Source organism: Camellia sinensis, chromosome 12 (assembly GCF_055761805.1).
Source record: "Camellia sinensis isolate YWXY chromosome 12, ASM5576180v1, whole genome shotgun sequence".
In the NCBI taxonomy this organism is placed as follows: Eukaryota; Viridiplantae; Streptophyta; class Magnoliopsida; order Ericales; family Theaceae; genus Camellia; species Camellia sinensis.
In genome coordinates this window covers 98,296,535-98,309,992 of record NC_138972.1, presented here as the reverse complement: position 1 = coordinate 98,309,992, position 13,458 = coordinate 98,296,535, and positions in this window count along the sequence as shown.

The following is a 13,458-nucleotide window of genomic DNA, read 5'->3' as shown; positions in this document are numbered from 1 at the left end:
TTAGCATGTTTTAATCACAAGATAAGTGGAAAATTTCCCCTCGCTGACCTCTTTTCTCACTAACTTTCTATTTTCAAGAACTGTGCTAGAAAAATTTATTTTACAGCCACCTTACAAAAATTATAGAAAAATGTATAAAAATATTTTGGACCTCCATTTTATGTAAAAATCTTTCTTAAGGAGTTATCTTTCAAGGAAAATTTGTTTCATTGAAAACGAGTGAGCGGTTTGTAAGAAAATCTGATTTTCGTAATGGTCGACGAATCTGGACAGAGCTGGAGTATTTCTAAAATAACTACAAATTTGGAAAAGCTATTCCATTTCCAAAAAATGTTCTGAAAACTAGATAAAATTCCATACGAACCATAGGAAGGCCGAGCTCTGGAAAAATCTGAAATAGCCCTTTTGAGTATAATCTTTAGGTAGTACTAAATTTGGAAATTTTGTTTTCATTAGTGTTTTATACTCATGTGTTCATGAATATACTTATTAATTTATGATCATGTCTCGATATGATATTTCATATGTCATAGGTTTATGTATTTTATTTTAATCCTTCGATGGTGCTCACACTTATGCAAATCTAGAAATTATATTCATGTGCAAATTTATTCCCTGAACTACTTGAATATGCCTAGAGCTACTTGTGCCTATCTTCATATGTGAATCTTATGTGTTGTAACCTTATTTCCTTCTATTTGTACAATTTAGTTGTTCAAACTTGTGCCATAGATGTTGTTTTAAGAGAATGTCCTAACTCTGACTTAAATTATCTAACTTAAATGGGACACTTAATGGGTGGTAATGGGTTGCGAATTTTTGAACAAGATGTGATAACCCTGGTCCGTATTATGCTGATTAATCTTAATTGTGATTGTGATTATGTGTTTGATATGATTTTGAGTGCCATTTATATGAATATATGTGGTTTTGAATTTCTATCTGTTCACCGTAGGAATATCTGTTTGATTATCTGCTTTGGAATTTAAATTGAAGGCCCTATCAGCCACAGAAATCGAAATTGACTATGCCATTGTGTTTGGCGTAATTTTTAGAGCCTACGGTGAAATTTAATTGAAAATTTATTCAGATCAGATTAATTAGATTAAATTAATGATATAATGCCCAATTATTTAATATTGATAAAAGTAATTAAGGGAACTTATATAAAAGGAGCACTATACACTCAACTCCTCTCTTTTTATTTATTTTGGCTGAAATTACTCTAAGAAGAGAGAGAGAGAGGGTCGACTAGAGAGGGGAAGAGGAAGAATTGTGCAAGTTTGGCTCAAGGCTTGAGAATTGGAGGTTGAACTCAAGAATTAACCATAGTTTGGAAGATTTGAGCCTCTAGGTGAGCAAATTCATGGATTTTAGTTTGTAACTTTGTGAATTCAAAGTTGAATGATGATAAAGAACATGAATTGAGTTGGTTTTGATGAATTGGAAGTCAATGTACACATGCATGCAGGAAATTGCCATGAATTTGTGTGTTTGAGTTTGAAATACATGATCCATGATGAATCTTTGATTGAAGTTCATGCTTTTGATCATCTTTTCATCATTTAAATTGAGAATGAGAGCTATATCTCACATGCATGTACAATTCATAAGAGTATGGGTTTTGAATGCATGAAATTGTTATGTTGGAAATAAGTTTGGTGTAAATTGGGACATGCATGTGATTAATTCATGAAATTGAGCTTCACAATGTAATGAATTTAGTGTTGGATCATGTTAGTACATGTATATGTGCAGTTTGAGCCATAATATGCAAGATATGTTGATTTGAATGCAAGTTTGAAGCTCAAGAACAATTATGGATTTTTCAGAATTTGGGATGTCCGCTTGAGTAAGGAAGGCGCCGCTCGAGCGGGAAATACGAGCTCCCAGAACTTTTTGCAGACATGGATGTTTGCTCGAGCGGGGAGCTATGTAGTATGACCTTCTGCTTGAGTGCCCGAATTCATGCTCGAGCGTAAAAACGAGGCAACCAGTACTTTTGCAGACTTAATGGGTCCGCTCAAGCAGGCAAGTCCACGCTCGAGCGGGGACCCCTGTTTCTGAAATTTTGTAAATGTGTTTTGTGTCTCGTTTTCCGTTCTCTTTCACTTTTAAGTACTCTTAGGCATGCATTGAGCATCATGAATGAATTAAAAGAATAAGAAAGAAGCCTAAAGAGGAATATGTGAATTAAGAACGGATTGAATTGTTTGTGACCCATTGTGTTCATGGAATGTGTAGGGTCGAGCTCCAGGGCAAATCATCCAGCCGATCATTGTGAGTAATATCTTAATAAAGATATTTGAAGTATGTTGTTTGTCCAATTGCTTACTTCTATGTAAGTGTTATAAGTTTGTTAATTTGAATCGTGGACAAATGTTTGCTATGCCAAATGAATGGGCCAAAGGCCAGTTTGACATGAATGAAAGAATGGTTGGGCCGAAGGCCAGTCTGACATGAATGGAAGAACGGTTGGGCCAAAGGCTAGTTTGACATGAATGAAAGAATGGTTGGGCCGAAGGCCAGTCTGACATGAATGGAAGAACGGTTGGGCCAAAGGCCAGTCTAACATGAATGAAAGAATGAATGGGCCAAAGGCCGTTTGACATGAATGATACGAATGAATGGGCCAAAGGCCGTCCGACATGAATGATACGAATGAATGGGCCAAAGGCCGTCCGACATGAATGACACGAATGAATTGGCCCCGAGGCTGTATGATGTGTTTGGAACCGCAGTCACTTGACCTATATTTATATATATGCTAGATAGAAATACGAATTGGGCCCAAGGCCGTTTGAAGCACGTTGTTCTAAATACCGTTTATGTATTTTCTTTATTTGATATTATTCACTGGGCTTTCGCTCACGCTCATTCATGTGTCTGTAGGTGAGCCAAGGGAGGTCCAAACCCAGCCTCAGTGAAGTTTGTGAGAAGCAGTCAAGGTTTTGAAGAGTCAGCCCATACGTCTCACACACGAGACTTGTTTTTGCCCTTTTGCTAGCTTACTATATTTTGTCATGTGGGCAAGAACTTTGGCTTACGGTTGTATATAGTTTTGATTGGCTGACTTAGACTTGAATGATCCTGTATGTACAGAACTTTATGTTATTCCTTATTTTGACGTGAGTTATTAACATGTATGTATATGGACTGTTATGATATGCCATATAAGCATAGCTCTAAGGACAAAGTTTTAAGTTTGCTTCCGTTTGGCCCCTTTACTCTGATGAGTTATGTCTGATTTGGTTTAAGGCCGTAGGTAATCCCTTGATTACTGGCCGGTTATGTCCTTAACCCATAGAGGCGTGTTCGGGTCATGACAGAGTGGTATCAAAGCACGAGTTAATAACTCACACACTTGTCCAAATGAGCAATAAGCGTCTAGATGAGATCTAGGATGCGTTCATGTGATAAGTATGAATTTGAAAGCATCGAGAATACGCTTAAATGCTTTAATGTGAATGATTGTGTGCTATAAGTTTGTAATTTGCTTGCGTTGCAAATTATTTGAGTATGTATGCCCTTTATTATATGCATACCTGTGAATCTTTTGTATGAAGTATAATGCAAGTCTAATAAGATGGTGAGAACAAGAGGTGATGAGATAGAGGAGTCCTCCACTGCCAGAATGGATAGAATGAAAAGATTGATTCAGGAAATGGCAGAGACGTTCAGGCAACAACAACAGTGACAATAACAGTTGCAGCAACCACAGCCTCCACCTCCGACACCACCTGTGCCAGATAATTAGAATGATGATCGGATAATAGCTCTCACCAAAGAGTTTAAGAAAATGAAACCACCACAGTTCCATGGGGGACTAGATCCGTTGAAAGTTGAAGCATGGGTCCTCGACATCGAAAAGCTATTTGAGGTGTTCCCTTGTTCGGAGACACAAAAAGTACTTCTAGCCACATTTATGCTAGAAGACGAGGCAAGAAGATGGTGGATGTTAATGAGTGAGAATCATAAATATGTTGACTGGACCAAATTCCTGGAAGTCTTTTATGATAAGTACTTCCCTCAGTGTGTCCGGGACAGGAAAGTATCGGAGTTCATGGAACTTAAACAAGACAGCATGACAGTAGCGGAGTATGAGGCCAAATTCACTGAGTTGGCCAGGTTTGCACCACATGTGATTGATACTGATTATAAGAAAGCGAGGCATTTTGAAGGTGGGCTTTGAAGCGACATTTTAGAAAGGGTGAACGTCTTGAAACTGGAAACCTATATTGGGGTGCTAGACAGGGCCATAATATCAGAAGCTAACATAGCTAGATAGGCTAAGTCAACAACTGACTGGAAAGGCAACAAAATGCAAGGCTTCTTTTCAAAGAAGAAATTTTCGAAAAAGCAAAACACGGGCTCCTCAAGTACTTCAAATTCTTCCCGAGATACATCTCCCATGTGCAATATTTGTAGTAAAAGGCATCGTGGAGTTTGTTACCGTGTGTCAGGAGCTTGTTTTAAATGTGGTAAACAAGGGCATATGGCCACAGATTGTAACCAAAACAGTGGGAAACTAGCTGCTAGCTCAACTGCATCAATCCCGAAGTCGGGAAATACTATGAGATCTACTACCATCGGAGATACCGTGAGACAAGGGAGAGTTTTTGCGCTTGTTCCGGGCGATACACGGAATGCTAACGCAGTTATCTCAGGTACTATTTCTATATGTAATCGAGATGCTTTTGTGTTAATTGACTCCGGATCAACACACTCTTTCGTAACATGTGCATTTATATCTAGGCTGAGTAGACCTCTAGAATTATTGCCATATCTGCTATGTGTATCTGCTCCATCCTGGGAATCTGTATTGTGTGAGTCTGTATATCATTTTTGTGACATGCATGTTGGGAATGCCATTCTATATGTGGATTTGTTGCCCTTGAACTTTAGGCACTTGGATGTAATTTTGAGCATGGATTGGTTAACTAAATATTGTGCCACCATTGATTGTGTGACAAAACAGGTTGTGTTTAGACCACCAGAACAGGAAGAAATTGTGTTTGTGAGTAATGGGGTAGTAGCTCCACCTTATTTAATATCTGCAATGAAGGCATATAAACTGATCAGGAAAGGGTGCCAGGGTTATTTGTGTTATGTGTTGTCTGAACAATCTGTAAATGTTGAATTGAATAGTATCCCTATTGTTAAAGAATTTCCAGATGTGTTTCCAATTGAACTACCAGGGGAATTGGTGGACAGGGAGATAGAGTTTACAATTGAGATTATGCCAGGCACTCAGCCTATTTCCAAAACTCCCTACAGAATGGCTACTGCTGAAATGAAAGAACTAAAAGAACAGTTGCAAGACCTACTTGACACAGGGTTTATCCGACCTAGTACTTCACCTTGGGGTGCACCGGTGTTATTTGTGAAAAAGCAAGATGGAACCTTGCGCCTGTGTATTGACTATTGAGAACTGAACAAGGTGACAATAAAGAATAAATACCCTTTACCTCGTATTAATGACTTGTTTGACCAGTTGCAGGGATCACAGGTGTTTTCCAAAATTGATTTAAGGTCCGGGTACCACCAGTTGAAACTAAAGGCAGAGGATGTTGAGAAAATAATGTTTAGAACGAGGTATGGTCATTTTGAATTTCTTGTTATGCCATTTGGAGTGACTAATGCTCCAGCAGCGTTTATGGACTTAATGAACCGAATTTTTAAAACCTACCTTGACGAATTTGTTGTGGTTTTTATTGATGACATTTTGATATACTCCAAGAATAGACTTGAACATGAACATCATTTGAGAACTGTCCTGCAAACACTTAGAGAAAAGAAATTATTTTCCAAACTAAAGAAATGTGAATTTTGGTTAGATGAAGTTATCTTTTTAGGGCATGTGATCAACAAGGAAGGGATTTCAGTGGACCCACAGAAAATAGAGGCAATTGTGAATTGGCCCACACCGACAAATGTGACAGAAGTCCGCAGTTTCATGGGCTTAGCCGGTTATTACAGGAGATTTGTGAAAGACTTTTCAAGGATAGCTGTACCTCTTACCCAACTGACACGCAAAGGGCAATCATTTGAATGGAATGACGAAAGAGAATCAACCTTTTATGAACTAAAAACGAGGCTAACCACTGCACCAGTATTGACATTGCCCACAGGTACGGAAAACTTTGTAATTTTCAGTGATGCATCTTATATAGGTTTGGGTTGTGTGCTAATGCAGAACGGAAGGGTAATTGCCTACGCCTCTCGACAGTTGAGGCAACATGAGAAAAACTACCCCACACATGATTTAGAATTGGCCACAGTTGTTTTTGCTTTGAAAATCTTGCGACACAATTTGTATGGGGTGAAATGTGAAGTCTACACGAATCACAAAAGTCTGAAATACTTCTTTACGCAGAAGGAGTTGAACATACGACAGAGGAGATGGCTCGAACTGATAAAAGACTATGATCTTGAGATTCAGTATTACCTCGAGAAAGCTAATACAGTTGTTGATGCCTTGAGCAGAAAATCAATGGGGAGTATGGCTTGGTTGCTTACTGAACAGAAAGAGATCTTGCATGATTTTGAGAAGTCTGAAATTAAAGTGGTATTGTATGAATAGGGCGGATTGATAGCCGCTATTACAGCCGAACCGACAATCATTGATGAAATTAAACAGAAACAGAAAGAGGATGAATTCCTCAAGAAAGTAATTGATGAATTTGAGACAAGTCCAAAAGCAGAGTTCAGCATTGAAGGCGAAGTGTTGAGATTTCGAAACTGAATGTGTATCCTAGATATTTCGGAACTAAAGAAAAGGGTTTTAGATGAAGCCCATAAATTAGTGTTTGCTATGCATCCGGGTAACAATAAAATGTATCGGGATTTGAAACAAAGCTATTGGTGGCCTAAAATGAAGAAAGAAATTGCAGAATATGTGTCCAAGTGCCTTCAATGTCAGCAAGTTAAAGCTGAACATCAGAAACCGGGCGGTCTACTTCAACCTCTCCCTATTCCTGAATGGAAGTGTAAGCATATGACTATGGATTTTGTTGTTGGCCTGCCTCGGACTCCTCGAGGTATGGATTCTATTTGGGTTGTAGTTGATAGACTGACTAAATCTGCACATTTTCTACCTGTTAGAACTACGTTTGATGCTTATAGATTGGCTACTATATATGTTGATGAAATTGTCTGTTTACATGGAGTTCCGGTGTCTATTGTGTCGGATAGAGATCCGAAATTTATGTCTAGATTGTAGAAAAGTTTGCAAAGAGCTATGGGGACATAATTGAGGTTTAGTACCACATGCCACCCCCAGACAGATGGGCAATCAGAACGGACAATACAGACTTTGGAAGATATGCTAAGGATGTGTGCCTTGGATTTTTAGGGGAGTTGGGAAGACTATTTGCCACTAGCAGAGTTTGCATACAATAACAGCTTCCACTCCAGCATGGGTATGGCACCATACGAGGCTTTGTATGGTAGAAGGTGTAGATCACCAATTTGTTGGACAGAAGTCGGGGATAGAGCTTTACTTAGGCCTGAGATTGTGCAAGACACTTCTAAGAAGATCAAAATCATTCAACAGAGGCTCAAAACAGCTCAGGACCGACAAAAGAATTATGCAGATGTTCGAAGAAGACCTCTTGAGTATGAGGTTGGTGACCATGTGTTTATTCGCATGACTCCAATGAAAGGCCAAGTCAGATTTGGAAAGAAGGGTAAGTTGTCGCCCTGTTACATAGGGCCGTTTCAAATTCTGGAAAGGCTTGGTCCAGTTGCTTATCGAGTCGCTTTGCCACCGGGATTCGAGCAAATCCATAATGTGTTTCATGTGTCGATGTTGAGGGGTTATCTCCGAGACCCGTTCCATGTGATTGATTATCACCAGGTAGCTCTTGATGAAAATATGGAGTACGCCGAATGGCCGGAACAAATCATCGACCGGCAAGTGAAACAATTGAGAAGCAAGTCCATCCCAATGGTGAAAGTAGAGTGGAAAGAACACTATGGGTCGGATGCCACATGGGAAAAAGAGGATGAAATGCGACTACGCTATCCACATTCGTTCCCCGACGAAGGTAAAATAAGTTTGGAGGACCAAACTTCCTAAAGGGGGGAAGACTGTGATAACCCTGGTCCGTATTATGCTAATTAATCTTAATCTTAATTGTGATTGTGATTATGTGCTTGATATGACTTTGAGTGCCATTTATATGAATATATGTGGTTTTGAATTTCTATCTGTTCACCGTAGGAATATCTGTTTGATTATCTGCTTTGGAATTTAAATTGAAGGCCCTATCGGCCACAGAAATCGAAATTGACTACGCCATTGTGCTTGGCGTAATTTTTAGAGCCTACGGTGAAATTTAATTAAAAATTTATTCGGATTAGATTAATTAGATTAAATTAATGATATAGTGCCCAATTATTTAATATTGATAAAAGTAATTAAGGGAACTTATATAAAAGGAGCACTATACACTCAACTCCTCTCTTTTTATTCATTTTGGTTGAAATTACTCTAAGGAGAGAGAGGGAGGGTCGACTAGAGAGGGAAAGAGGAAGAATTGTGCAAGTTTGGCTCAAGGCTTGAGAATTGGAGGTTGAACTCAAGAATTAACCATAGTTTGGAAGATTTGAGCCTCTAGGTGAGTAAATTCATGGATTTTAGTTTGTAACTTTGTGAATTCAAAGTTGAATGATGATAAAGAACATGAATTGAGTTGGTTTTGATGAATTGGAAGTCAATGTACACATGCATGCAGGAAATTGCCATGAATTTGTGTGTTTGAGTTTGAAATACATGATCCATGATGAATCTTTGATTGAAGTTCATGCTTTTGATCATCTCTTCATCATTTAAATTAAGAATGAGAGCTATATCTCACATGCATGTACAATTCATAAGAGTATGGGTTTTGAATGCATGAAATTGTTATGTTGGAAATAAGTTTGGTATAAATTGGGATATGCATGTGATTAATTCATGAAATTGAGCTTCATAATGTAATGAATTTAGTGTTGGATCATGTTAGTACATGTATATGTGAAGTTTGAGCCATAATATGCAAGATATGTTGATTTGAATGCAAGTTTGAAGCTCAAGAACAATTATGGATTTTCCAGAATTTGGGATGTCCGCTCGAGCGGGGAAGGCGCCGCTCGAGCAGGAAATACGGGAGCCGCAGTCACTTGACCGATATTTATATATATGCTAGATAGAAATACGAATTGGACCCAAGGTCGTTTGAAGCACGTTGTTCTAAATACCATTTGTGTATTTCCTTTATTTGATATTATTCACTGGGCTTTCGCTCACGCTCATTCATGTGTCTGTAGGTGAGCCAAGGGAGGTCCAAACCCAGCCTCAGTGAAGTTTGTGAGAAGCAGTCAAGGTTTTGAAGAGTCAGCCCATACGTCTCACGCATGAGACTTATTTTCGCCCTTTTGCTAGCTTACTATATTTTGTCATGTTGGCGAGAACTTTGGCTTACGGTTGTATATAGTTTGGATTGGCTGACTTAGACTTGAATGATCCTGTATGTACAAAACTTTATGTTATTCCTTATTTTGACGTGAGTTATTAACATGTATGTATATGGACTGTTATGATATGCCATATAAGCACAGCTCTAAGGACAAAGTTTTAAGTTTGTTTCCGTTTGGCCCCTTTACTCTAATGAGTTATGTCTGATTTGGTTTGAGGCCGTAGGTAATCCCTTGATTACTGGCCGGTAATGTCCTTAACGCAGAGGGGCGGGTTTGGGTCATGACACAAGATTACTAAGATATTGATTCGTTGACAGGATGTGTTTCCCTATTTGGAAGTTAAAATCTTGCGCAAGTGGTTTTCAGAACCCTTAAACGGAGCGGTTGTATTCGGACCCTAGGTATTTGGTGTAAGGAAGGATTTGGGCAAGGCCCATTATTACCATCTCTTTTGAGACCCTGCGGTTGGCGCTATGCGATATATAACCGTTGGTAGGCATCTGAGGTTAGTTCTGCAACAATGCAGCAAAAAAGGGGGCATACCGAATAATTTGCGTCCGATTCTTGTGGTTGGGAGGACGAAGTCTCTTTGGGGAATTTCTAGATTTCTAATATCTAATCTTGTAATCCTTTATTATTGAATGATTATCATGCTTCATTACTTGCTTGTTATAATTGTGATGGTGTATTGGATTGGGAAAAAGGGATGGGGTGTGTGTGCGTTTACTGGGTATTCAAAGCTCAAGGCGTTTCATGTCAGGTATCGAAGAAACGTACGAAGCCAACGAAGAGTCAAAGACATTTGAAGACTTAAGTTTTCCTTAGAGAAAGTTTAGAACCATTTCGCTCATTAGTCTAATTGTGCTTTTATTTATTCTTTTTGGATTGTAATAGTAATGCAACTCGTTTTATAAATTTAAAATTTGAGACACTGTAATTATTATTTATTTTGTAATCCTATGCCTATCTCTGTGTTGCTTATGAGACATTGCGTCAATGCCTTTTAAGATCTATCAAAAAGGTGGTGCGCTACCTAAGAAAGCTGGACTTAGAAGGGAGGCTAACTTGACTCCTCCGGCGATTTGGGATCTTACGCGGTTATTGGCCATAGGACTCATTAGTGCCGTTTCCTAGACTCTTAACCTTAGATAAACCCTGTATTTAATTGATAATATATTCTCTGAAGTTCGCAATTTTTGGGGCATCACAGATGTCGCGCAACGCACCTACCTTCAGTCGGTGCCAGGCGATTAGGGCTTTGGCTGAGCATACTAATTTTGATAGACCGGTCAGATTTAACCCGGCATAAAAGAGATCAACGTAATGCTGGCGGTTCACAAGTAATAGCCTAGTCGGGTATTCCACGTGGACCAATAAAGAGTAGAGAGAAATCCACTCTTGGTATGCGTCAATACCGTTTGGCGGTGCAACAAACACTGTTTGGAGGTTTTGGCCTCTACACGTCTAAGAAGTGTAGAGGAGAGCACAACTGCATGTCTAGAGAAGGACATCAAAGGTAGTGCGCCCACAATCTCTGGAGCTGCATGGCCAGCCTTGAAAAAGAGGAGCATGAAGATATTAAAGGTAAGCAATTTTGTGCAACTCTCTCTCTCTTTCTCTCTCTCTCTCTCTCTCTCTCTCTCTACAGTGCTCTCTACCTTCTCTCTTCTCCTAGCAAGTTAATTTGACCGTCGAAGGGGTTTTCTGGCAAACCAATCCGCGAGGTAGCTCACCTTGATTTTGTTACAATGCGATGAAGTTCCAACGGAGTACGACTAGCTTGTAAGCAAGGAGGTACAGAGCGGGGCAAATATTTTTCTCCCGTACAATTGGCGTCGTCTATGGAAATCGAATTTGACAGACAAACCTTGTTCCACAAGCTTTTTCAACTGTTTTCCATGGTGAACATCGATAAAACACCACTATCTGTTGTTGATGAAATCACTTCGGAGTCAGTCCAGAGAAGAGATGGCCCTTCCGTCATTCTGACAATGGCGGGCCTAGAGACCTTCTCTAGAGGGCTACCTAGAGAAGCGCGAGACAAACGCGTGAGGAGAATTGATCATTCGCAAGGGCGAGGAGAATTGCGTGCTCGATGCCTAGAGAAGAAACTCAGGGATTAGGACGCCCTTATTCGAAAGATGGTGGCTAAGATGGAGACGTTGAAACGACAAATCAAAGGGAAGGGTGTTGCTGGAGTGGGAAACCACAGTAAGTGCACCCAACCACGTCGCTCAGGTAACCAGCACCAACGGGAGATACCCTCCCTCTCTATTACCAGGAGCTACAGCGTTGGAGATTCCAACCCACCGATGGAGAGATCACGCACGCGCGACAACAACTACTGTTCGTCGCGTCCATCGATGACGTCGAGATACTCTTACTCCACCCGTTCGGAGGACCTGAGGGATGTCTTGAAAGAATGTGCACGTCGCAGAGAGGCCCAAAGAGTGCTAGCACTGCAAAGGCTGAGTCCCAAAATCTGTTGCAGTGAAAAGGTGGCCGTGTTGCCACCTAGAATGGTGATTCCAACACTAGAGGACAGAGACTTGGCAAGACTCACCGCCATCCCATTGTCTCTAGAGATTGAAAGCACACCCCTTCTCACCGGATTCCATTAACCTAAGTTCACGCTATACGATGGCAAGATAGATCCGTACATTCACGTTAGTCATTACCTGCAAGTAATGGCTGGCCATCGGCGCAACGATGCCTTGATGTGGCTCATATTCCTAGCAAGTTTGGGAGAATTGGGCCTGAAATGGTTCGAAAGGCTTCCGGAGGGGAGTATCAAGGGGTGACAGCAGCTGGCGGAAGCCTTTGTCACCAAATTCAAAACCAATACTCGAACACCGAAAGAGGTCGATCACCTCCTAGGTATCAAGATGGAGTCAGGCAATTCATTGAAGACATACAATGCCAAATATTGGGAGACCTATAATGAGATCCTCGATTGCCCCACCAATTTGGCAATCACCCAATACAAATGAGGTCTATTAGTCAGACATAGACTGCAAGACTCACTCACGATGCACCAGCCTACAACCATGGAATCATTGATGCAGCGGATCAACGAGCACATTCGAGTTGAGGATGATGCCGCCACCACCACCGCCACTGCAACAGAGAAGGCAAATCCGATTGTGGCGAACAAACGTGTGGCTGGGAAGGTGCACTCGGTGGGACAGGAGGATAACCGCCCTAATAACCGAACGAGAGAGCAGCACCGCGGAATTGGCCGCAATGATAAAAATAGAGGCGACAAGAATGACTAAGCTAATGCTCTACGTAACGAGGAGGAAGATGCCAAGAGAAAGTTGAAGACGCGGACCGGTATCACAACGATCTTCAAAATCCTAATTTATCACATCCTCAACGATATTAGAGGCAAGCCATATGTTCGATGGCCAAAATTGGGAGAGGAGCAGAGGGGCTTCAATTCAAGATATCGCTGAACTTTCTATGAAGAAGAGGGGCACTGAACGGAGAATTGCGTGCCATTGAAATAACACTTGGAAGAGCTGGTCGCAGCGGGGCATTTAGACCAATATATTGACGGCGGCATGAGGGCTGCCCTACAAGGACAAGTCGAGCCAAATGAGCTTGCCGTTTTGGATGCCGTACCCCAAGGAGTCATCAATGTTATTCACGGTATCATCGAGCCAACGCAAGTGTGCGAGCTTAGGGGGATGATTAAGAAAACCGAGCACATAAGGGAAGTGCTCTCCGTTCAACCCACTATGAAAAAGGAAAAGACCGAGATCAAAGACATGATGGCCTTTTCAAGCAAGGACTTGGACAGAATTCAAACCCCTCACAACGAAGCATGGGTTGTGACACTTCGCGTCAAAGACTTTGACATCAAGAGAATACTGATCGACCATGGGAGTTCGGTCGAGAGCATATACTATGATACATTCAAGCAGATGAAGTTGAAGGACAAGGACTTGGCCCCAACAATATCTCTTTTGGTTGGCTTCAACTCTTAGCTGGAAT